Source organism: Rattus norvegicus, chromosome 4 (genome assembly GCF_036323735.1).
Source record: "Rattus norvegicus strain BN/NHsdMcwi chromosome 4, GRCr8, whole genome shotgun sequence".
In the NCBI taxonomy this organism is placed as follows: domain Eukaryota; kingdom Metazoa; phylum Chordata; class Mammalia; order Rodentia; family Muridae; genus Rattus; species Rattus norvegicus.
This window is the reverse complement of record NC_086022.1, coordinates 86,838,444-86,864,413: the sequence shown is the minus strand read 5'-3', so window position 1 is coordinate 86,864,413 and position 25,970 is coordinate 86,838,444. Positions and strand designations below refer to the sequence as shown.

Sequence of the window (25,970 nt, the reverse complement as noted above, 5' to 3'; positions counted from 1 at the left end):
GGGGATTTTCAAGTAAATTGAAGAGATACTGTGGTTTGGTTTATGTACGTTCAGCATACTGTATCCTGGACAAAGTCACAAATCCTGAGGTCCATATGCTAGTCTGCTTGCTTCCCCAAAGCATAAAATTACAGATCTTAACAGAAACAGTTGGTATTATTGCATATTCACCAAGGAGGCAATAAAACAAAGTATCCTATATATGTGGAGTACAGAAAGGAAATTAACAGAATACTCTTAGCAAAAATTAGTAGCGGGAAAGTAAGCCAAAATATAAACTGAATGGATTCCTCCTTAGTATACCCAGGCTACAAAATTATCCACTGAAATTAGTGCCAGCCCAGTAGCAAGATGGGTCCCCTAGAAAGCAGGGCTAGCAAGGGAATTCTGCAAGTTGCTCTGACTCTAAGATCTATGATGGCTATGCTTTGCCACTGGGGGACCAGATTCTCCCATTGTTGCCTCTTTAAATGCAAATGAAAGTCTTACAGATTGACTTCTATAATCATCCCCTTATTCTGCAGGATGTGTCTATCATCAGATCATTATCAAGGGCTCTGTAGGATTAGCCTAGCAACTGAAGAGCTTAAGAGAGCTCAGTGATGGTGACTGTAGTAAATGCTGTGAGATCATCTCCTTCTCCATGGGAGTTCCTGATCTGCAGTACCTTTGTCAAGATGCTATGAGGATGCTATTAACTGCTAACATTCTATACTGTTAGTCACAGCACCATCTTAAATAGTTAGTGATGCTCACTCGTGGCCAGTTATTATGAAAGAATAGTATAGGGTAGGAAAAAGGAGGAGAAAATTAACCCTTTTGGTAAAGTCAACAATGCCCTAGTAATGGATAAGTAGGAGCCTCAGTTTTTCAGGAGACAGCTACTCCTTTTTGGAAATGGAGGATCGTTATAACTATGTAATATCAGTGCTGCTAATAGTGGGATGGTGCTGTGGAGGCCCATTAGCACAGACATCCATTAAAACTGTTTTGTGCCCAAAAGGGTATGCTAACTCTATGCTTTCACCTGTTTGCTTGGTATCTGCCTCCCCCAGCTGACTTCACCGCCACCGAGAAATGTGCACTTGGAGTGTGATTTTGGGACTTGGAGATGAGGTCTGATGAAGCCATTGTCAAACTTAAATTGCTCCCCATTTAGTATCATTATTTTGAATAAAAAGAAAATTTCCTCACATTAGTCTCTTCTGTAGAGAGTGAATCCTGTTTAAAGGATACTTGTTGCTTCAGATGGATGGGGCAGATGATTTCTCATCCTTCACATCAGTGGCTTGCTTGTGTCATGGGCTTGTGTGCAGCATTGAAGTATCATAATTATACCAAGAGTGCAGAAGCAAGATATTGCCAGAGCACACATTTGGAGCATGGATTTAGAGGTCTGAGCTCTAAGCTTAAATCGAATTTCCATTGCTGTTCTTTAGCAGCATTCTTCAGATAGTTAAATGCTGGGTCTGGCATAACCTTGGTAGGGACAGAATGACATGGTTCCTGCCACTGGGGTAGGGCCAGCAGGAGTGGGCCTCCAGGAGTGTAGTAGCTGCTATGGGCATAAGGCTTGTTTGTATAAGAATGTACACATGTTCCTCCTTCAAGGATTGTCCTCATTATTAATGTTAATGATGACACGATAATCAGAGACAGCAGGAGTGAGTGAAGGTATGGCCAATGTCTCAGTAACATGGTAAATGGTGGGACCTTCAGGACAGCCCTTAAGGCTGTGGAAAAGAACTCTAAATGCATGAATTTTCAAATATATAACTTCCCAACTATGCAAAAATATAAGAATGCAATATGAACTATACAAGAGGCTTCATGAATCTAAAGGGACAAAAGCAACTGTTGTGTTGTGAGTCAACTTATCAGAAAGATACTAAGGAAGGAGATAAAGAGATTTAGGGAGCAGTGATCACAGGAGATCCCACCCAGCTCAGGTTTTTATTTTCTTTATGCTTACAAAGATAGACAAATTCCTGATTCAGGGTTGAAGCCTTGGACAGAGCAAGGTTAGGCCCAGGTGTGATAGAAATGGTAATTCCGGGACAGGATCCCACCCAGCTAGCTTATAGTCTGGTGCTCAACAGAGGCAGGCAGATTTCTAACTTCTTTTGCAATGTTAAAAGAAAGTGTATGCTCATATTTTCCTAAGAATTAAGGGGCTAGGGTCATGGTATGCTGATTCATAGGACAATCAAAAGAGACCTGGAGCAAATGGTTAGGAGCTAATTTTCTTTTACTACCTCTTTGACCTTTCATCATTCAGTAATGTGTTGTTTATTATCTATGCATTTGAGTAATTGCTAGAGATTTATTTGCTGTTGATTTGAAGCTTTATTGCATTGTGTTCAGATAGAACATATAGATTTACTTCATTTTTCTGAATTTATTAAGATAGTTTTATATCCTAGGATATAGTCTATTTTAGAGAGGCAAAAACATGAGTTGCTGAATAGGATGTATATTTTTTGCTGTTTGGGTAGAATTGTCCATTCAATGTATCGAGTTATTTAATTGTGATGTTTCTGTATTTGTTTGTTTGCTTGTTTGTTTGTTTGTAGATTACCTGTCTACTGGGTAATGTGAAGTACTAAAACCATCTACTATTATTGACTTTGAGTTAAGTCTTTAGGTCCAGGAGTATGCTTTCAATGAATTTGGTTGTTCCAGAATTTGGTCCATATCTGTTTAAGAATGTAATATATTCTTGGTTAATTGTTCTCATGATAAAACTCAGGTGTCATTCTTTATCTCTCCTGATTGGTTTTAGTCTCTTTAGTCTCTTGTTAGATTCTAGGACAGAGACACCTGCTTCTTTCCTGATTCAATTTTTGCGAGAATACTTTTTGTAGACATATCTTTCCAACTGAGGAATGCTTTATTCTGTGTCTTGTGGAAGAACTGGTCTGTGCTCTTGACCAGAGGTTCTTCTTCTATATCCATGACTATAAATCTAGCATTTAGTCTTATCATGATAGTTCACAGTTCCTGCCTGCTTTTGATCCTGTGTTTAAAAAGATGTTATATCCTTTGCCTGTGTAGTCTAATTCCTCTACTTTATCTTCAAGCCCTTGCATACTGTCTTCTGCTTGATCCATTCAACTTATAAGGCTTTCCAATGAGTTGCCTAAATGGGTTGTTGAGTTTTTCATTATGGTTTGAGTTGTCTTCAATATTTTTATATATTTACTGAATTGTTTTCAAATCTTGAGACACATTTGTCATTTTCTTCAGCCATATATTTTTCTTTTAGACATTATGTAGACACTTGTTATTATCTTCTTTAAGTTCGTTGAGCATTGAGTTGCTTTGTTTTCATTTTGTTTGTTTTTCTCTCATTTAACTCTCTGAATTCTTTGACAAAATTTATGATTGTCCTTTTAAATTCTGTGTCTTGGTTCATCTTGATAATTCTTTCTTGAGAACATTTCTAGAGCTGAAGGAAAGTCACTTGTTTGTTAATGACTTGCTGTCCTTGTTTGTTGGGCATGGCCTCACTGCCTCAGGTATGTTATACAGAAGCAGATTATCACTCTCCTGAGGACTGTAAGCAAACTAAAGAGGACTCTTAAGGAAGAGTGGGGAGTTGGGAGAATTGAGGGCCCTGAAGCAGATGGGAACTCCACAGGAAGACTAACAGAATTAACTAACCTGGACCCCTAGCAGCTCCCAGAGACTGAACTACCAGCTAAAGAGCATACACGGGCTGGAAGGACATCCTTGGCACATATGTAGCAGAAGTGTAGCTCAGTCTCCATGGCTGCCTTGTCTGGCCTCAGTGGGAGAGGATGCACCTAATCCAGGGGAGACTTGATGCATAGGGGTGGGTTAGGGTATGGGGACTGAGAGAACAGGGTTCACCCTCTTGGAGGAGAAGGGGAGAGGGAGGGGGATGGGACTCTATGAGGGGAGACTAAGAGGGGAAGCAGTGTTTGGGATGTAATAAAAGAAGAAAAGAAAAAAATGAAAATGTCAGCTATCAGAAAGGTCTTGAACCTGTCCTCTCACAATGCATTTCAGATTCCTGACTACTTGAGCATGAGATGAGACTGCAGGATTAGCATTCTAGAAAATTCTCAGTTGTTGCTTCTTGGTGGTGCATCTAAGTTATGAGGTTCACTGTTATAGTGTGTCTGCCATCTTAATATCTTCCAGATAAGGAGGGACAACCTCTCATCCTTGTGTTGGTACTTGATCAGCAGTGACGACCTCCTCCCTGGGTTGGTGGTTGCTGCTCTCTCATTATTTCTTGACTGGTTTGCTTCAATCAAGAAATAATTTTGTTCATTGCTTTTAGGAATGTTTTAGAAATACTGACTCTCATCATTGTTAACTCTTTCTATTCTTCCATTACTTTCTACTTCAATATTTATAATTTCCACTCTTCTACTTACTTTGGGCTTAATTTACTTTTTATTTTCTCACTTCCTGAGATGAAATGTGAAATGCTAACTTCAAAACTTGGCTCTTTTATGGTACAAGGGTCTAAGCTGCACAGCTCTCTGAAGCACTTTATTCCTCTGTACTTCTTAGGTTCTGTCTAGAATTGTTATCCTGATTAGGACAGAATTCTGTTTACTGTCTTTCTAATCAACACATATGCTCCTTCATAGAGGAGACTAGGAGGAGGAACTTCATGGAAGAAAGCCATAGCTTTGCGTTAATGGAAGCAAACATTTGACATTTGACCAAGTCTTTCACATGTCTACATGATTACATTGCCAGTTTACAACCAGATGCCTGTGCTAGGGCAGGCGGCTGAGTGAATGAGGATGACTTGGTGGGTTTGGGTCGACTGGATTCATTTTCCTTTGCCCTTCCTAATGTTCATACTCTTAGCAAGCTCCCCTAATGCTAATAATAGGAAGAAAAGTCATTAAAACATTAGGAAAAAAGTTTTATATTCAAATCATTTCCAGAGCAAATACTTTTGGGTTAAATTTGTAATAGGGGGCAGTGAGACAGACCAGCCTCACTTCTGGGCTGGTTGTTCTCCCTCTGAGCTGGTCCCTCCTTAGAGGTTTCTTGGGAAGCCAGGCTGCCCTTCATGTTCATTACCATGGAGAACTTGGCCATCCTGCATTAAACACAACCAATCAGATGTATACAGCTGAGGGTGGGTTGTATTTTCTTTTCCCAGCACAGCAGTGATCACTACTGTCATAGACAAGCACTGCTCTCTGGTATGTGTTCCAGAACACACAGATTCCTTACTACTTTTGAGGTTCTATGTCTTGAGAGATGAAAGATGTTTTATGTGTGGATCTTTAAGAAATTCTTTGTTATTATTATTATTGTTGTTATTGTTAATTTTTGGATTGGGCTTTTAGCAGCTCATTTAAAGGCAGAAGAATTATAATACTCCTCAGAAGAAATGAAGGATTTCCTAGAAAATTACTTTTGGGGTATCTGTTAATTTGCAAGAAATTCACAATGAACATTTGGAACAAAATGTTTTTAAATTCCATTTTGAAATCTATACCAGTAATATTGATTGTGAAACAAACAAAATCATTAAATAAACTAGGCTAAGGAGAAATTAAACTTTGCTTTGAAATACCAATTAACTATGGCAGTGATAATTATAGTAGCTAGCGATCAATGTGTTCATGACATTGGCTAAATGATTAATGTACTTACCTCATTTGATTTTTCCTACCACCTCTGGGGTGGGTATTATTGTTCTTACATCATAACTAAGAAATCCTGAGTCTTAGAAAGCCCAGGTAGTTTTCTAGTGTCAGGTAACTATGGGATCTACTACACTCAAGGCTGGTTTACTTTATGACCCCAACTATTAATTCTCATAACATCTTGACACTCTTTAACCTTGGACATATTGAGAGACGATGGCAAAAATGATGTTGTAACTTGATGTTTACACTGAAATTCATCAGTGTGAATTATACTCATTTTAACGAGGGTAATTTGGACATCTGTTTAAGCCCTATGTCGTTCCTTTGTGTTTTAAACCAGACATGGCAAGGGACTGCTATGCATGATTTGTGGTAGGGAAGGGAGAAAAATGCTTTTTGTGATAATTTAGAATCTCAGTGAAAACAGTATCAAGAAAAATGTCCAAATTGCTTAACCAGTTCTTTCTATGCTAAGCAGAGACCATTAGATTTGTATTTCTATTGAGGCAGATTGATCTGCATACTGACAAAAAGCAGCTGTTCTTTCTTACTGTGGCTTCTGGTTGAGTCATAACTGGAGATGCGGCTAAGAGGAGGAAGAAGGGTATCCAGACAATCCACCCTGTTCTGTTGGATCTCAAGAAGACTTGAGTGCTCTTCTGCTGTTTGCAACCCATAAATCATCTGTGTTTTCTTGCTCTTTCTTGTGATATCCAACATGCCTTTTCTAGAGAAGGGGTATGTCTTAATTATTAAACTTTACTTATGGCTGAGGAAAAAATATCTGACCAAAGAACAGGAAATTTAGTCTGGCCCAGAGTTCCAAGGTGTGTCATATTGGGGAAGGCATGACTGGAGGAATATGAAGCAGAGGGTAAAACTTCATAGGCAGGAGAGAGAGAGGGAGGGAAGGAGGGAGGGAAAGAGACAGAGACACACACAGAAAAAGAGAAAGAGAGAGTGAGAGGCAGAGAAACAGAGACAGAGAGACAGAGACAGAGACAAAGATAGAGACTCAGAGACAGAGAGGTAGAGACACAGAGACAAAGACCAAGAAACAAACAGAAACAGAGACAAAGAGGAGAGGTAACTGGGATCTGGGCTATAAAAGTCTCAAGGATCACCTCCACTGATCCACATTCTTCAGTGAGGCTTGACCTCTAAATTCCCACAACTTTCCTAAGCAGCACCACCAGCTGGGGCCAAGCTTTTGAACATGTAAGCCCTGGGTGACAATTCAGAAAGTACAGCAGGCTGATCACCCTAGTCGTACAGGTTCCAGCCTCGAGTTCCTTCCCCAACTTTCCTCAGTGGTGAACTATGATGTGAAAATGTAAGGTGGATAAACAGACCCCTTTCTCCCCAAAATAGGTTTTGGTCAGTGTTATGACAGCATCGGAAAGCAAACTAGGACAGTTGTCTCCATGCTGCAGGGGAAGCACAGAGAAAGCTAACTGTGGTGCTGGAAGTCACCTATTCTAAAACCCTTAATAATATGCATTCTTTGGAGCTTTATAGCAGGAAACAATGATAATGGAAACAGGTTTTTGTATTTTCCCTTTCCCAAAGTACTTACTGGAGGGAGAACATTTCTTCCTTAATAACAAAGGGAATGGGCTTCCACAGTGCCAGGAGTGCCTGAGTTGTATTTCTTATGCATTCTTTGCCCTGCCTTCCAGCCTGTTAAGTTCATTAAAGCTATTGAATAGATTCCAGGGTGAGGAAGATTAAGCTGTAATTGACTATATTTCATGGGTCACTTCTCCCTTTTCTGTAAGCTCATTCATTGTGGGTGAGTCACAAAGGCAGTAAATTCACCACAGAGAATCAGGTATCCTAGGACAGCTCTGGGAGCCCATATTTAATCCTTTGATGACGTTATCAAATAGGTTTGCTTTTATTTCCCTCTTCTCCTGGTGAATCTCCAGTGAATCTGGGGATTCAGTACTGTGTTCATCCTGAGGAAATTTTGGTGCCAGCTAACCTCAGTGGAAGGTGTTGTTGTTGTTGTTGTTGTTGTTGTTGTTTTGAATTGCCTTTATTTTTTTCTTTTTTTTTCTTTTTTTTTCCCTGGAGCTGGGGATCGAACCCAGGGCCTTGTGCTTACTAGGCAAGCGCCCTACCACTGAGCTAAATCCCCAGCCCCTTTGAATTGCCTTCTAAATTGTTGTTTGTGTTTTGTGCTTTGCAATTCATGGACTCTTTCTCCTACCCTAGCTCTCCCCTCCTTTGTTAGGCTTCCTTTTCAAACAGCTGTGTTACACCTGGGACTTTTATAAATATCACATCTCAGGTTTGAAAATGGGAGTCCTGACCCACTAGGCTTGGGCTACGGGTTTCTTTATTTCAAGTAAGTAATAGTGATGGCCCTATTCTTTGAGTAGAGATTATCTGCTCCCCCCACCTGGGTTTGTGCAGAAGTGCTGAGAGGTCCTGATGTATTTGTTTAAGGATACCTGGTATGTGACCATGAATGTTAGAGTTTATTATCTACATCAAGGAGTCAGGAACATGGCTCCTTATAGGACAGCTGTTCTCAACCAGTGAGTTGCAGCCTCTTTGGGGGTTCACACATCAGATACCCTGCATATCAGATATTTACATTATGAATCATTACAATAGCAAAATTAGTAATGAAAAACAATGAGTTGGGGATCACATCCATATTTCATTTTATATTATAGACATCTGTGCTGGGAATAAATGTTTGTTTCCTGTCAATGACCTTCTCCACATCCCCTCAGAGAACAGAGTCACTGGGAACCTGATTCTGGACTTGAAATTATGAGCAGTAGAGAATGGCCAAGGATAGAGAGTTGGGAAAACTCTCAGTGCAGGAGGAATTCTTGGCAGGAGTCCATCTTCTAGTCAGAAGCAAAACAAAATAAAACAAAACTTGTGCTTTGTTCCCACTGATTGGGGCATGTCCCAACCATCTGCGGGTGATGGTTGAAAATTCCTTGATGTCCTCTGTTCTTTGCAGCCACCCATGGGCTATGGGATTTCCTAACTTGTTATGGTATTCTGGGTTTCTGTCATAAGTGGGGTTACATCCCACAGCAGTATAATCACCACACAAGGAAGTATGTCTTACTGTTTGACTTTAATGTAACTGTTGGATCAAGGAGGAGTCTGGGACACAATCTTGTTCATCCTTAGGTGAAACAATGAGCTCAAATAGCAAAAAGGGACGTCCCAAGGTGAGAAGGCCAAGGGCCCATTCTGCAGAAATGTAGAACACAGAGAACTTATTTCAGTGCTTGGATTTCCTCTACCCGGAAGTACTGCCTCTGCCAGATCATCCACTGCCCAGCGCCTCTCACAACATCCTACACAGGCATCTTGTTATTATTCCACCTCTCCTCCTTTTTGCTGTAGAAATGCCTTGGACCTTGTGATAGAGGCACATGCTTCTGCATTCCCCATGAAGATTGCCCCTTACTGTTTCCAGGGTCCTGACAGGTTGTTGATTCTGTATTCCTCCTTGAACCCAGGATCCCAGGCTAAGAGTAAGAGCACCACATTCCTAGTTCTATTCATAAATAAGCTGTGCAACATGGGGGCATGATGTATAGATATGCCCTGGTGCCTCAGTGCCCTAAATAGGAAAGAGGAATTGTCCTTTAGGATTCTGTGACTTCACAATTTCTAAATTCCGCACATTAATTAGTCTCTTTTCTCAGATAGCTGCTCTTTAGACTGTAGGAAAGGAGTCTTAGACAAAAAGCTTAGATAGAAGCTGTGTCACTATTCAATGGGCAGCTTTGAGAATGATGTTAATCTCCACAGACCCATTACAGAAAGATAGGATTGTGAGAAGAAAGTATACAGTAAAACTATACGTTAAGAAAAATTTCAAGTAACTGATAAGGTCCATGATATTTTAAGAAAATGCCTGTCTAGACAAGGCTTGAACAATGACATGGATTGAGTAAATATCATAAATATCACTAGATTCTACTCCTAGGCTCTAGAGAGAGGAAAAATTGGTGTCTCACAATGATGAGTACCTGATTGGTTACCCATTTCACTACAAAATTGTCAGTCTTGAAATCATGTACACACACACAACACTAAACAAATACAGCAGGCTGTCTTTCTTCCTTCCTTCTTTTCTTTTCTTTCTTTCTTTCTTTCTTTCTTTCTTTCTTCCTTTCTTTCTTGCTCATACCTCTCTTTGTGAAAAAGGGCTATCAGTTTGAGAGGTTGTGGGGTAGCAAGGGAGAGACTGGAGGAAAAAAGGTAAAGAGGAATCTGATGTAATAATATTTTAATTGAAATAAAATGATAAATTTCAAAAAAAAGTGAAATTAGACTATTATGCCAATATAAAGTGAATGCATGTTAACAAATTTAGTTTTTCTTTCTGAGAAAAAAGCCTGAAGGGTAGCAAAACTTAAAGATTAAAGATTAAAGATGGACAGATATACATCAAAACTTTTCCCAGCACGTTGACTAAATAGAAGTATTTTTTTCTTTTAAGATTTAAGTTCTGATTCAATTTTTTTCCTAGTTTAGACTAAGCATTGCCACACTTTGGTTTACCAGACCCAAGTATATGCTATTTTCTTACACGGGGTGGAATTACCCATCCAGTACAGTTTTAATGAAATGCTGGCATCCAAACCAGCAACTTATCTTGCCTTCAAAAATCAGTCAAGAAAAGACCTGCCCACCTGTCTCAGAACATGATGAACAGTTGTAGAGAGGAAACAGAATGTAAGGCCAGAAGCTGAGGTATTTTACACCAAGTGTCTTTAACAAAATAGGTCCCAAGTGATTTCAACTGCAAACTGTGTGTCAAGGCTTTCGCCTTTCTCCCTGCCTGTCACATTGATTCTGGGTCTGTCTTGTTCTAGGGTTGACATCTTTGTCAGATCCAGTTATGTGACAGTATATCCTGTTTCTTAGTCTTTCCTTCATTAAAAGGTGCATACTGCTGCTTTCTTTCTTGTTTATTGCCGAATAATAGTCCTTGTAACCAGTAAGAAATAGGAAATGACAGTAGTGATGCTGGCTTTATTTGCATTTAAATTAAAAATATCAAAGATGAGAAAAAAGGGCAAAGAAAACAAAATTACATTAATTACGCTTTGGTAATAGAAAAGAAAAACAAAAACAAAAAGGATTTTATATTGATATCCCATATCTTTGGGGTTAAAATAAAGCAATATGCAAATGATGAAATATTAAAATTCTGCATTAATTTTACTTTTCAAATACATCTATTTTTGAGGAGAGAAGAGGGACACCATTCAAGACCATTTAAGGGTTACCTTTAAGGGGCCAGGTGTAGCTAATGCATTTCTTTTGCTCTTGAGCTCTTATCCATTTCCTTCCTGAAGCAACATTTCTAGTTACAAATACTCCTACTTTGAGTCTGGATCCTACAGAAGCCTTACCCATAGCCCAGTCTTCTCTTGTGCTACATTGTTTCAACATTCACTACCACCGGCTCCGATTGCTTGCCTAAAGTCTTGTAGGCTTCTAAGCTCACCTCAACTGTCATCTCCTCTGCTAACTGATTCTTGTTGTCTCCCATATGGAAATTACATAGCTATGTTCTGGTTGTCAAGACGTGGGTTCTGTGTCCCTTTAATATATTTTAATTCCATATCTTTGCTATTCTGGTGCTGGCTTCTTGAGAGCTGGATTCATGATGGGTTCTTAATAATATTTATTCTTGTGTCCTCCCTTTCTTCCTTCTTGGTACTCTATCTTCAACCTTTTCTTCTTTCTTCCCTCTTTGTCCCCCACTCCTCTGAGTACCTGCCACTGTGGCCAGTGGTTTGGGTAGAATAAGGACACATTAGCTTTCTGAGATACTTGATCTAATATTTAAGTTGAGTTTGAGGAATTAAAAGATCTTCCAGCAGCTCTCTGCTCCCAGACCCGGTGAGAGAGAGACCCAACCACCTGGTCAGGTGGGCACTCCTGAGGCTGCAGAGCGGAAGAGACCACCAACTCTGCTCACCCCTGCCCACATCCCTGGCCCAAGAGGAAACTGTATAAGGCCTCTGGGCTCCCGTGGGGGAGGGCCCAGGAGCGGCAGGACCCCTGTGCCTGAGACACCTCCGGAACCTGAAGGAAAAGACCAGATAAACAGTTCTCTGCACCCAAATCCCGTGGGAGGGAGAGCTAAACCTTCAGAGAGGCAGACAAGCCTGGGAAACCAGAAGTGACTGCTCCCTGCACACACATCTCGGACGCCAGAGGAAAAAGCCAAAGACCATCTGGAACCCTGGTGCACTGAAGTTCCCGGAAGGGGCGGCACAGGTCTTCCTGGTTGCTGCCGCTGCAGAGAGCCCGTGGGCAGCACCCCACGAGCGAACCTGAGCCTCGGGACCACAGGTAAGACCAAATTTTCTGCTGCAAGAAAGCTGCCTGGTGAGCTTGGGACACAGGAAAGCAGAATTTCTCTAGGACCGGGCACGTTCTGTGTTTACCGGAAGTCCCACACCCGCGGATCCCGGCCCGCAGCAGCTCTCTGCTCCCAGACCCGGTGAGAGAGAGACCCAACCACCTGGTCAGGTGTGCACTCCTGAGGCTGCAGAGCGGAAGAGACCACCAACTCTGCTCACCCCTGCCCACATCCCTGGCCCAAGAGGAAACTGTATAAGGCCTCTGGGCTCCCGTGGGGAAGGGCCCAGGAGCGGCAGGACCCCTGTGCCTGAGACACCACCGGAACCTGAAAGAAACAGACCGGATAAACAGTTCTCTGCACCCAAATCCCGTGGGAGGGAGAGCTAAACCTTCAGAGAGGCAGACAAGCCTGGGAAACCAGAAGTGACTGCTCCCTGCACACACATCTCGGACGCCAGAGGAAAAAGCCAAAGACCATCTGGAACCCTGGTGCACTGAAGTTCCCGGAAGGGGCGGCACAGGTCTTCCTGGTTGCTGCCGCTGCAGAGAGCCCGTGGGCAGCACCCCACGAGCGAACCTGAGCCTCGGGACCACAGGTAAGACCAAATTTTCTGCTGCAAGAAAGCTGCCTGGTGAACTCAAGACACAGGCCCACAGGAACAGCTGAAGACCTGTAGAGAGGAAAAACTACACGCCCGAAAGCAGAACACTCTGTCCCCATAACTGACTGAAAGAGAGGAAAACAGGTCTACAGCACTCCTGTCACACAGGCTTATAGGACAGTCTAGCCACTGTCAGAAATAGCAGAACAAAGTAACACTAGAGATAATCTGATGGCGAGAGGCAAGCGCAGGAACCCAAGCAACAGAAACCAAGACTACATGCCATCATCGGAGCCCAATTCTCCCACCAAAACAAACATGGAATATCCAAACACACCAGAAAAGCAAGATCTAGTTACAAAATCATATTTGATCATGATGCTGGAGGACTTCAAGAAAGACATGAACACACTTAGGGAAGCACAGGAAAACATTAATAAACAAGTAAAAGCCTACAGAGAGGAATCGCAAAAATCCCTGAAAGAATTCCAGGAAAACACAATCAAACAGTTGAAGGAATTAAAAATGGAAATAGAAGCAATCAAGAAAGAACACATGGAAACAACCCTGGATATAGAAAACCAAAAGAAGAGACAAGGAGCTGTAGATACAAGCCTCACCAACAGAATACAAGAGATGGAAGAGAGAATCTCAGGAGCAGAAGATTCCATAGAAATCATTGACTCAACTGTCAAAGATAATGTAAAGCGGAAAAAGCTACTAGTCCAAAACATACAGGAAATCCAGGACTCAATGAGAAGATCAAACCTAAGGATAATAGGTATAGAAGAGAGTGAAGACTCCCAGCTCAAAGGACCAGTAAATATCTTCAACAAAATCATAGAAGAAAACTTCCCTAACCTAAAAAAAGAGATACCCATAGACATACAAGAAGCCTACAGAACTCCAAATAGATTGGACCAGAAAAGAAACACCTCCCGTCACATAATTGTCAAAACACCAAACACACAAAATAAAGAAAGAATATTAAAAGCAGTAAGGGAAAAAGGTCAAGTAACATATAAAGGTAGACCTATCAGAATCACACCAGACTTCTCGCCAGAAACTATGAAGGCCAGAAGATCCTGGACTGATGTCATACAGACCCTAAGAGAACACAAATGCCAGCCCAGGTTACTGTATCCAGCAAAACTCTCAATTAACATTGATGGAGAAACCAAGATATTCCATGACAAAACCAAATTTACACAATATCTTTCTACAAATCCAGCACTACAAAGGATAATAAATGGTAAAGCCCAACATAAGGAGGCAAGCTATACCCTAGAAGAAGCAAGAAACTAATCGTCTTGGCAACAAAACAAAGAGAATGAAAGCACACAAACATAACCTCACATCCAAATATGAATATAAAGGGAAGCAATAATCACTATTCCTTAATATCTCTCAATATCAATGGCCTCAACTCCCCAATAAAAAGACATAGATTAACAAACTGGATACGCAATGAGGACCCTGCATTCTGCTGCCTACAGGAAACACACCTCAGAGACAAAGACAGACACTACCTCAGAGTGAAAGGCTGGAAAACAACTTTCCAAGCAAATGGTCAGAAGAAGCAAGCTGGAGTAGCCATTCTAATATCAAATAAAATCACTTTCCAACTAAAAGTCATCAAAAAAGATAAGGAAGGACACTTCATATTCATCAAAGGAAAAATCCACCAAGATGAACTCTCAATCCTAAATATCTATGCCCCAAATACAAGGGCACCTACATATGTAAAAGAAACCTTACTAAAGCTCAAAGCACACATTGCACCTCACACAATAATAGTGGGAGACTTCAACACCCCACTCTCATCAATGGACAGATCATGGAAACAGAAATTAAACAGTGATGTCGACAGACTAAGAGAAGTCATGAGCCAAATGGACTTAACGGATATTTATAGAACATTCTATCCTAAAGCAAAAGGATATACCTTCTTCTCAGCTCCTCATGGTACTTTCTCCAAAATTGACCATATAATTGGTCAAAAAACGGGCCTCAACAGGTACAGAAAGATAGAGATAATCCCATGCATGCTATCGGACCACCACGGCCTAAAACTGGTCTTCAATAACAATAAGGGAAGAATGCCCACATATACGTGGAAATTGAACAATGCTCTACTCAATGATAACCTGGTCAAGGAAGAAATAAAGAAAGAAATTAAAAACTTTTTAGAATTTAATGAAAATGAAGATACAACATACCCAAACTTATGGGACACAATGAAAGCTGTGCTAAGAGGAAAACTCATAGCGCTGAGTGCCTGCAGAAAGAAACAGGAAAGAGCATATGTCAGCAGCTTGACAGCACACCTAAAAGCTCTAGAACAAAAAGAAGCAAATACACCCAGGAGGAGTAGAAGGCAGGAAATAATCAAACTCAGAGCTGAAATCAACCAAGTAGAAACAAAAAGGACCATAGAAAGAATCAACAGAACCAAAAGTTGGTTCTTTGAGAAAATCAACAAGATAGATAAACCCTTAGCCAGACTAACGAGAGGACACAGAGAGTGCGTCCAAATTAACAAAATTAGAAATGAAAAGGGAGACATAACTACAGATTCAGAGGAAATTCAAAAAATCATCAGATCTTACTATAAAAACCTATATTCAACAAAATTTGAAAATCTTCAGGAAATGGACAATTTCCTAGACAGATACCAGGTATCGAAGTTAAATCAGGAACAGATAAACCAGTTAAACAACCCCATAACTCCTAAGGAAATAGAAGCAGTCATTAAAGGTCTTCCAACCAAAAAGAGCCCAGGTCCAGACGGGTTTAGTGCAGAATTCTATCAAACCTTCATAGAAGACCTCATACCAATATTATCCAAACTATTCCACAAAATTGAAACAGAAGGAGCACTACCGAATTCCTTCTACGAAGCCACAATTACTCTTATACCTAAACCACACAAAGACACAACAAAGAAAGAGAACTTCAGACCAATTTCCCTTATGAATATCGACGCAAAAATACTCAATAAAATTCTGGCAAACCGAATTCAAGAGCACATCAAAACAATCATCCACCATGATCAAGTAGGCTTCATCCCAGGCATGCAGGGATGGTTTAATATACGGAAAACCATCAACGTGATCCATCATATAAACAAACTGAAAGAACAAAACCACATGATCATTTCATTAGATGCTGAGAAAGCATTTGACAAAATTCAACACCCCTTCATGATAAAAGTCCTGGAAAGAATAGGAATTCAAGGCCCATACCTAAACATAGTAAAAGCCATATACAGCAAACCAGTTGCTAACATTAAACTAAATGGAGAGAAACTCGAAGCAATCCCACTAAAATCAGGGACTAGACAAGGCTGCCCACTCTCTCCCTACTTATTCAATATAGTTCTTGAAGTTCTAGCCAGAGCAATCAGACAACAAAAGGAGATCAAGGGGATACAGATCGGAAAAGAAGAAGTCAAAATATCACTATTTGCAGATGACATGATAGTATATTTAAGTGATCCCAAAAGTTCCACCAGAGAACTACTAAAGCTGATAAACAACTTCAGCAAAGTGGCTGGGTATAAAATTAACTCAAATAAATCAGTTGCCTTCCTCTATACAAAAGAGAAACAAGCCGAGAAAGAAATTAGGGAAACGACACCCTTCATAATAGACCCAAATAATATAAAGTACCTCGGTGTGACTTTAACCAAGCGAGTAAAAGATCTGTACAATAAGAACTTCAAGACACTGAGGAAAGAAATTGAAGAAGACCTCAGAAGATGGAAAGATCTCCCATGCTCATGGATTGGCAGGATTAATATAGTAAAAATGGCCATTTTACCAAAAGCAATCTACAGATTCAATGCAATCCCCATCAAAATACCAATCCAATTCTTCAAAGAGTTAGACAGAACAATTTGCAAATTCATCTGGAATAACAAAAAACCCAGGATGGCTAAAGCTATCCTCAACAATAAAAGGACTTCAGGGGGAATCACTATCCCTGAACTCAAGCAGTATTACAGAGCAATAGTGATAAAAACTGCATGGTATTGGTACAGAGACAGACAGATAGACCAATGGAATAGAATTGAAGACCCAGAAATGAACCCACACACCTATGGTCACTTGATTTTTGACAAAGGAGCCAAAACCATCCAATGGAAAAAAGATAGCATTTTCAGCAAATGGTGCTGGTTCAACTGGAGGGCAACATGTAGAAGAATGCAGATCGATCCATGCTTATCACCCTGTACATAGCTTAAGTCCAAGTGGATCAAGGACCTCCACATCAAACCAGACACACTCAAACTAATAGAAGAAAAACTAGGGAAGCATCTGGAACACATGGGCACTGGAAAAAATTTCCTGAACAAAACACCAATGGCTTATGCTCTAAGATCAAGAATCGACAAATGGGATCTCATAAAACTGCAAAGCTTCTGTAAGGCAAAGGACACGGTGGTTAGGACAAAACTGCAACCAACAGATTGGGAAAAGATCTTTACCAATCCTACAACAGATAGAGGCCTTATATCCAAAATATACAAAGAACTCAAGAAGTTAGACCGCAGGGAAACAAATAACCCTATTAAAAAATGGGGTTCAGAGCTAAACAAAGAATTCACAGCTGAGGAATGCCGAATGGCTGAGAAACACCTAAAGAAATGTTCAACATCTTTAGTCATAAGGGAAATGCAAATCAAAACAACCCTGAGATTTCACCTCACACCAGTGAGAATGGCTAAGATCAAAAACTCAGGTGACAGCAGATGCTGGCGAGGATGTGGAGAAAGAGGAACACTCCTCCATTGTTGGTGGGATTGCAGACTGGTAAAACCATTCTGGAAAGCAGTCTGGAGGTTCCTCAGAAAATTGGACATTGAACTGCCTGAGGATCCAGCTATACCTCTCTTGGGCATATACCCAAAAGATGCCTCAACATATAAAAGAGACACGTGCTCCACTATGTTCATCGCAGCCTTATTTATAATAGCCAGAAAATGGAAAGAACCGAGATGCCCTTCAACAGAGGAATGGATACAGAAAATGTGGTACATCTACACAATGGAATATTACTCAGCTATCAAAAACAATGAGTCTATGAAATTCGTAGGCAAATGGTTGGAACTGGAAAATATCATCCTGAGTGAGCTAACCCAATCACAGAAAGACATACATGGTATGCACTCATTGATAAGTGGCTATTAGCCCAAATGCTTGAATTACCCTAGATGCTTAGAACAAATGAAACTCAAGACGGATGATCAAAATGTGAATGCTTCACTCCTTCTTTAAATGAGGAAAAAGAATACCCTTGGCTGGGAAGGGAGAGGCAAAGATTAAAACAGAGACTGAAGGAACACCCATTCAGAGCCTGCCCCACAGGTGGCCCATACATATACAGCCACCCAATTGGACAAGATGGATGAAGCAAAGAAGTGCAGGCCGACAGGAGCCGGATGTAGATCGCTCCTGAGAGACACAGCCAGAATACAGCAAATACAGAGGCGAATGCCAGCAGCAAACCACTGAGCTGAGAATAGGTCCCCCGTTGAAGGAATCAGAGAAAGAACTGGAAGAGCTTGAAGGGGCTCGAGACCCCAAAAGTACAACAATGTCAAGCAACCAGAGCTTCCAGGGACTAAGCCACTACCTAAAGACTATATATGGACTGACCCTGGACTCTGACCCCATAGGTAGCAATGAATATCCTAGTAAGAGCACCAGTGGAAGGGGAAGCCCTGGGTCCTGCTAAGACTGAACCCCCAGTGAACTAGACTATGGGGGGAGGGCGGCAATGGGGGGAGGGTTGGGAGGGGAACACCCATAAGGAAGGGGAGGGGGGAGGGGTATTTTGCCCAGAAACCGGGAAAGGGAATAACACTTGAAATGTATATAAGAAATACTCAAGTTAATAATAAAAAAAAAAAAAAAAAAAGATCTTCCAGACCATTAGCTTGGAAATAAAGGACATCTCCACAAATTATATCCAGAAATTATCTTCATTAATTTTAAAGGGAAGTGAGATATCCTCTTTTTTTTTCTCTCAAGATAGGGCCTTGGGAATCTACCTTAATGCTTGCAGACTGCAAAGGACCTGTTCTTGCTTCTGATCTAGGACTCTTTAAACCTATGAAAGTTTAGAAGTTGTGTTGACAGACACCGCTGTCTGCATGATATAAACTGAGAACAGTGAGATGGGATTGAATTCAATTATACGTCCAAGTGATTAATGATTGGTGGGCACATGCTTCAGCCAAAATGCATCTCTGAGTGTAAAAAAGTGCTCTGTGAATAGAGCAAAAGGAGAGAGTAAGTGCTTGCTTCTTACTTACCCAGGCTATATCGAAATCTGTGTCTTGGACTATGGCAGTGGGACATTATAAAATGGCACAGCTAAGAAGTACACTCTTAATTCATCTCTGCTCCCTTCTCTGCTCAGCAAAAGTTATTGTGGAAAGACTGTACACGAAGCTGGGAATCTCCACTAAATGTAATTTGTTAGAGGAGAGTCAGACAGATGGGGATTTTCCTTAAGAGCTGTCAAAGATGTTGGAGGCTCAGTGTCCTGGGTCTTAGCACAAAACTCAGACTGAGAGATTTCCATCTAGCAAAATCTGTGGCAAACGTTCTTTTTAACATGATGGAAGAAAACATTTAGGACTGTGAATATGGGACTATCACAAGGGGTTAGGGAATCTTGAGAGCTAGACAGCCTTAGCAACAGGCTTCCTTTGGGGTTAAAACTGCAGCATTAGCTTGCTAGCCTCAGAGAAACTGCAAGCTGGGAGAGGAGACTAAGGTACAAGTGCACTGCACTCCCCTGTTCTTCAGCATTCTTCCTCCTTGTCGTTTCTGCATCAGACCATCTGGAAACAAGAAGCAGCCTGTCAAGAGTTTTGACAGATGGGGGTCTGAGGGGCTCTGAGGGACAAAGCAGGCGTAGTTTCCATGTTCCTGGCAATTGCACTGAAAACAACCAACAACTGCTGTAGGATCCGTGTGTCTTCCAGAAGGCTTGACTTTCTTCCACAAAGTGAATTTTAGATTCGTGTGAAATTAGTCTGACACACACTGAACACTTCCAGGCCTTGTTTTGAGTACAGTTTATTGCTGTAGTTTCCAGAACTTAAGGCTCTTGTGTGCTTTTCAGAGACATAAGTGAAATTTTACACTGAGCATCTTTATCTTGTAAAACAAGGATCTGTGCCTGTTACTTTCTTGACTCTAAAGCATCGCCACTCTTCTATGTTTTGGTTTGATAGGATTTAGTTACATGTCCTATTTTGAGAAAAGGTCATAAAATTTTTAGGCATCTTAGAAGCCTTTGTAGTTCATAAGAATTACTATTTTATTAGGATGAATTCAGAATCTGTAAATTTAACTTATCTCTATTTTTTCTACATATAAAATATGACGAGTAAGAATGCAGAATGTTACTATATGTTAATTTTTGTTATTTCGGGTATAATTATACTCAGAGATTGTAAGTTCATGGCTAGATACACCAGAGTTTAAGCAGCATACATGGAAGTTGAGGTTCCTAAACAGACATACAGACTTGGTCTGTCTGTCATTGAATCTGGGAAGTATGTGTGGGAATTTTGATGAGGATGGAGTTGAGTGTGTAGATTGATTTCTTTAGAATGTCCATTTTCACAGTACTTATCGTACTTATCCTACCATAGCATAAGCATGGAAGGTCTTTCCGTCCTCTGGTCCTCTGGTGTCTTTTCAATTTCTTTAAGTATCAGAGTCTTTAAGTATTTTACTTCCTTGGCCATGTTTAGTTTAGGATACTTTATTTATTTTTAGGGAATTGTGAGTGGTATTGTTTTCCTGATTTCATTCTTGATGTGTTTGGCATTTGTTTATAGAAAAGCTACAGAATATGGGTTAATTTTATGTTCTGCTACTTGGCTAAATGGGGTTATCAGCTGTAGGAGTTTTCTTATGAAGTATTTAGGGTCTTTTATACATGGAATTATCATTTGCACTAACTTCTTCCCTTCCGGTTTCATATTCCCTTTAACTGCCTTTCTTGTCTGACTCCTCTGGATAAGTACTATAGTGAATCAGCAGGGAAAAGTAGAAATCTTTATCTTGTTTCCGATTTGAGTGGAAATTCTTTGAGATTCTTTTAATTTAGAATGATGTTGGCTGTGGGTTTGTAAATTGCATTTATTTATTTTACACTTCCAGGTACCAATTTATCACTGAGGGAAATCAGGGCAGCAACTCAAACAGGGCAGGAACATGGAGGCAGGAGCTGATGTAGAGGCCATCCTGGTTACTGGCTTGCTCCCCATGATATGATAAGCCTATGTCCTTTCCTTACAGAACTCAAGACCACTAGCCCAAGGGTAGCACCATCTATAATGGGCTGGGTCCTCCCATCTTAATCACTAATTAAAGTAATGTCCTATAAACTTGTATGCAACCCAATCTTATAGAGGCAATTTCTTAATCAAGATTCCTTCCTTTTAGATGATTTTAGGCTTGTGTCAAGTTGACATAAAACTCCCCAGGATATGGGCATATCCCTAAAATCACTAGAACTTCGACCATAAACAAATTTTAGATTTTGTCAAAAGCTTTTTTCCTAGGGCTAATAAAATAATCATATGTTTTCTGTCATTAAGACTATTTATGTATATTGATTTCTATATGTTACCATCTGTAGATTTCTTAGATAAAGCTGATTTAATAATGCATAATCTTTCAAATGTGGTTTTGAGTTTGGTGGGTAAAAGTTTTATATAGAATTTTTATATTCATCTTTATCAGAGATATTAGCTTATAATTTTCTTTTTTCATTAGGCCCTTGTCTGGTTTTTGGTATCAGGGTATAATACAGGCTCTATAAAACAAAATTAGAAATGTTTAGTGTTTTTTTTGGTGGGGGTGGGGGCAACACATCTCTTTACCATATTGGAAAGGACCTAATTCACAGCAAGTTCGGGATATTGACTTCCTCTGTGTTTTGTTTTTTGCTTTTTGTTTTTTTGTTTTTTGGTTTTTTGGTTTTTTTTTTTTTGTTCTTTTTTTTAAGTATTTGGAGCTACAGGCCCCATCTAAACTTTTCATCTTTGTCAGCTACAGTCTGGTGACTTAAGTGACTTAGTTAAGTAGCTTGGAACAAATTTTCTCTGGTAGTGTGCACTGATTCTTAGATCTCAGTATTGGAAGGTGCAGTTCAGGGGTCCCAGTGTAGCAAAGGTATGGTGAACCCCAAATGGAGAGATTAGCCTGAGTCTTCCAGGAGTCCCATGTAGGGAACAGGAGGGCAGGGGCTAGTGGGAGGTAGTGACAGTACCTAGGAAGCAGCTTTGAAGGTTTGGTGTGATTCAAATGTAGGGGGCTGGGAAGGGGAGCACAAGTAGTCTACCTATATCCCTGCAGGAGTTGGGCTGGCTGGAGGATCACTGGTAGGGAATTATCTAGGATCTAGTGAGTCCCAATGGAAGGGAGGAGAGCTGCAAGGGGATGGTGGTCCCTGGAAAGCTTTGGGGTGACCTGGGTTAAAAGAGTCTGGGAAGGGATACATGGAGTTATTTTAAAACTTCTAATTCTTTATAGTATACAGAAATGAAATTTATTTTAATATAGTGATTTCTCATCCGCTCTGTATGCTAAATGATTAGTTCTAGTAGCTTTTTGGGTCATCAGTCTTTCTATATAAAAGTTCGTGTTGACTGTAAATAAAACACAGGCTTAGTTCCTCCCGTTCAATATGTATGCCTTTTTGTTTCTTTGTGTTGCATTCATGCACTGTGTGCAACCTTCAGAATAATGTGCATCATTCTTCATGCATAAGAATAGAATCCTTGTCTTTTCTAGAGTTCGAGAATAAAGCAGTTAATCTTAGACTGATAAATCTGATGTTAGCACATATCTCTACAAGGAACAGAGAAATGCATTTTAGCTTGAGCATAGGCTCTCTGCTTTTGCTCACTTGTGTAGAACACAGCATGCAGGTTTTCCACACACATGTCCTGATTGTTACTTAAGTGTGTATTGGAGAAGACTTTTGCTGGTGTTGATGTTTGTTTTCTCTTCATGTTGTTCTCTTTTCTTAAGGACTCTGCCCTGGGAATTCTAGCTACCTTAGTCCCCTTGCAATGTCCAGCCATCTCCTGACTAGAAATCCACTAATCCTTCGTTACCCCTCTGTGAGTGAACCAAACCCTAGGAGCTTTCTCCAGGCAGTAAGTTGTGGCAGCCACAGTGCTTCTCTTATGTGTCTCAGATATACACTTCATTATCTGTTCTTAGTGGCCTGATACAGTGTTTTGAAAACCATATATATATATATATATATGTGTGTGTGTGTGTGTGTGTGTGTGTGTGTATACATATATATATATATATATATGGTAAATTCTATCATTATTTTCTGTTCTGGTCAACAATGGAGGGGGTCATGTTATTCCCCATAATCTCATATTAAATAACACCTTGATTCAGAATATCTTCATTAATGCCTAACCTGGAGGGATTCTCAAAGATATAAAATTAATTTTGGACTTCTCATTTAATGCCTATGTATACATCCATCCATCAATACGTATGTGAAAAAGTCTTGTAATGTCATTTATATTTTGCAGTAAATTACATCATATTAACACAGTTAGATAGTAATTGTCTTAGTCAGGGTTTCTACTCCTACACAAACATCATCACGAAGAAGCAAGTTGGGAAGGAAAGGATTTATCAGCTTACATTTCCTCATTGCTATTCATCATCAAAGGAAGTCAGGACTGGAACTCAAGCAGGTCAGGAAGCAGGAGCTGATGCAGAGGCCATGGAAGGATGTTACTTACTGGCTTGCTTCCCCTGGCTTGCTCAGCTTCCTTTTTATAGAACCCAGGACTACTAGCCCAGGGTTGGCACCACCAACAATGGGCCCTCCCACCCTTGATCACTAATTGAGAAAATGCCTTACAACTGGATCTCATGGAGGCATTTCCTCAAGGGAGGCTTCTTTCTCTGTGATAACTCTGGCTTGTTTGTCGAGTTGACACACAAAACCAGCCAGTTCATATGTCAAGTTATTCTTAGAATTCAAGCTAAAATGGATAGTCCACGGTATTTTGATACTTTGATTGCAAACATTCCTCAGTTAATGATCAGTTAAACAACAAATTTCTACCACTTAATTGGAAAATTATCTGAAACTTTTTATTTTATACTTCCCTATTATTTTGATTATTTTATCTTTGTTTATTGTATTTTACTCCTTATGACATTATTTTAAAAGAACAAGTCTTTTTTTAAGAAACCAATTAAATCTGACCTTTTAGCATGCAGTCTTCCACACACATATCCTGATTGTTACTTAAGTGTGTATTGAAGAAGACTTTTGCTGGTGTTGACGTTTGTCTTCTCTTCATGTTGTTCTCTTTTCTTAAGGACATTTTAGCACACAAATATTTTAGCATTACTGCTATGGGCCATATATTGTTTTAGATACTTTCTCTGCTCCCACCTCACTCCTAAGACCTGCCTTCCAATTGCCCCCTGGATCTCAATAGAGTTAATTAGATAAACTTAATGAAAACCTGTTGTTTATGGCATTCAAAATTCTGTGTTCATTAGTTTTGTTCTTCTGTATGTGTTTGAATATCATCAAACCTATCATGATTACATTTCTATTGCTGTGATAACACACATCGACCAAGGTAATTTATAAAACAAAGTGAATAGTTTGGCTTATAATTTCTGGAGGTTAGAATCTATGACAGAGAGATGGAATAGTGAGAGCCGACACCTTGTTCCACAGTCATGAGGGAAAAAAGAGCACTGAGAATCATATGGATGTTTTGAAACCTCATAGATCAATCGCAGTGACACACTTCTTTCAACAAGGCCATACTTCTTGATCCTTCTCAAACAGTTCCACTAACTAGCACCAAGTATTTAAATAAAAGCCTACAGGAAACATTCTTCAAACAACCACACCCACTTCCTGGCCCTCATAGACTTATGTTAATATCATAATGTAAAATGCATTTAGTTTAACTTCAAAAGTCTAACCAGTCTTTCACAACATCAACACAGCTTTAATTTTCAGTTTCTTCCGAGACACAATGCCATCATTAATTGTAGCTTCTTGTAAAATTAAAAAAGCAAACTCCATACTTCTAGCATGCAATGGCACAGAATATATATTCCTGTTCTGAGAGGCATGGTGAGAAAATACTGCATCAAAGCAAGACCGAAAACCAGTAGGTCAAAATACAAATACAGTAGTTCAGAGTCTGATGTCAAAGGGCATAGATGGCTTCACTCCTCCAGCTTTGCTGCCTGCAGCACACTTTTGCTCATGGGCTAGAAAATGTCTGATATCTCTAGCATGTCCAATAATTTGGGATCTCTAACATAATCAGGCTTCACTTTTACAACTTTGCACAGTGGTATTTCAAGGACTCAATGATTCCTGTTAAACACAGAAGATCCTACCACCTTTTAATTATGTACTCTTCATTAAAGGGTAAAAGCAATAGCTCCTGGAGAAAGCCACCACATGTGGTTGCTTGGTTGGGGAATAGTCTGCCCTTCTACATTTGCAGAAGCTTTCAGTTGTTGGTGCTTTTTAGGAACAGAACATTCCTCAGCCTTTTCTTTTAACAAGTTGGAGGCTTTGCTGGGTGGGGCATCCTGATGGCATCCCTCCTTTTGTTCCATTTCAGACCAGGTCCTACATTAGTCTTCTCGTCTCTTTCAGCACAAGGCTTGCCTCTGGTCAATTCCTGGTGTTCCTTTTCCCCTTACATTGTATATTTTGCATTTCTTTAAGTCTTGCTTGCTCTCTTTCTTTGTAGACCTGCATAAGAGTGATTATTAGTAACTACCTGGCAAAATCCGATATTAGGATATCCTGAAATTTCTTATGAGAGCTCCTATAGGTGGATCATTCTCATTCAAACCATAAAAACCTAAGATAAGTCACAGAAGAAATGGACCAAGGACCAACAAAGAAAGCCGGATGGGGAGAAAGGGAGGCCACTCTCCCTGGAGTACTGACTGTCTGACAATAAGCTTCTGGTTTGTTGTTGTTGTTTTGTTTTGTTTTGTTTTACTACTGCATTATATATGGAGAGTGGTAGAGTAAATGTGATTAGTGGTGGCCCACTCTGTTTGCAGGTTCTGTGCACTATTTTCTCTTCCTTTGTCATCTTCGTGGGTCACAAATTCATCCACAGAACATCAATTATGTTCCCTTTCTTGGCTTAGCTTACTCATTTATGGAGTTTTAACTCCTGTTGTTCCTGTGAATAGGACAACACTACTGCAACATTGCCCTTTATCATCTTCAAGTAGATGGTACCAATTTATCATGTACCAAGTGTAAGTGACAGGTCTGGCACAGG

General features: G+C 40.1%; 1 protein-coding gene and 1 non-coding gene across 10 annotated transcripts in view; one reads left to right on the top strand and one right to left on the bottom strand.

Moving 5' to 3' along the window:
* Pde1c (phosphodiesterase 1C) overlaps positions 1 to 25,970 on the top strand; it is a 479,074-nt gene that overhangs the window by 243,734 nt on the left and 209,370 nt on the right.
* On the bottom strand, positions 7,717 to 7,791 carry Trnat-agu9 (transfer RNA threonine (anticodon AGU) 9). The gene has a single exon. It is a non-coding gene; the product is annotated as a tRNA-Thr (tRNA).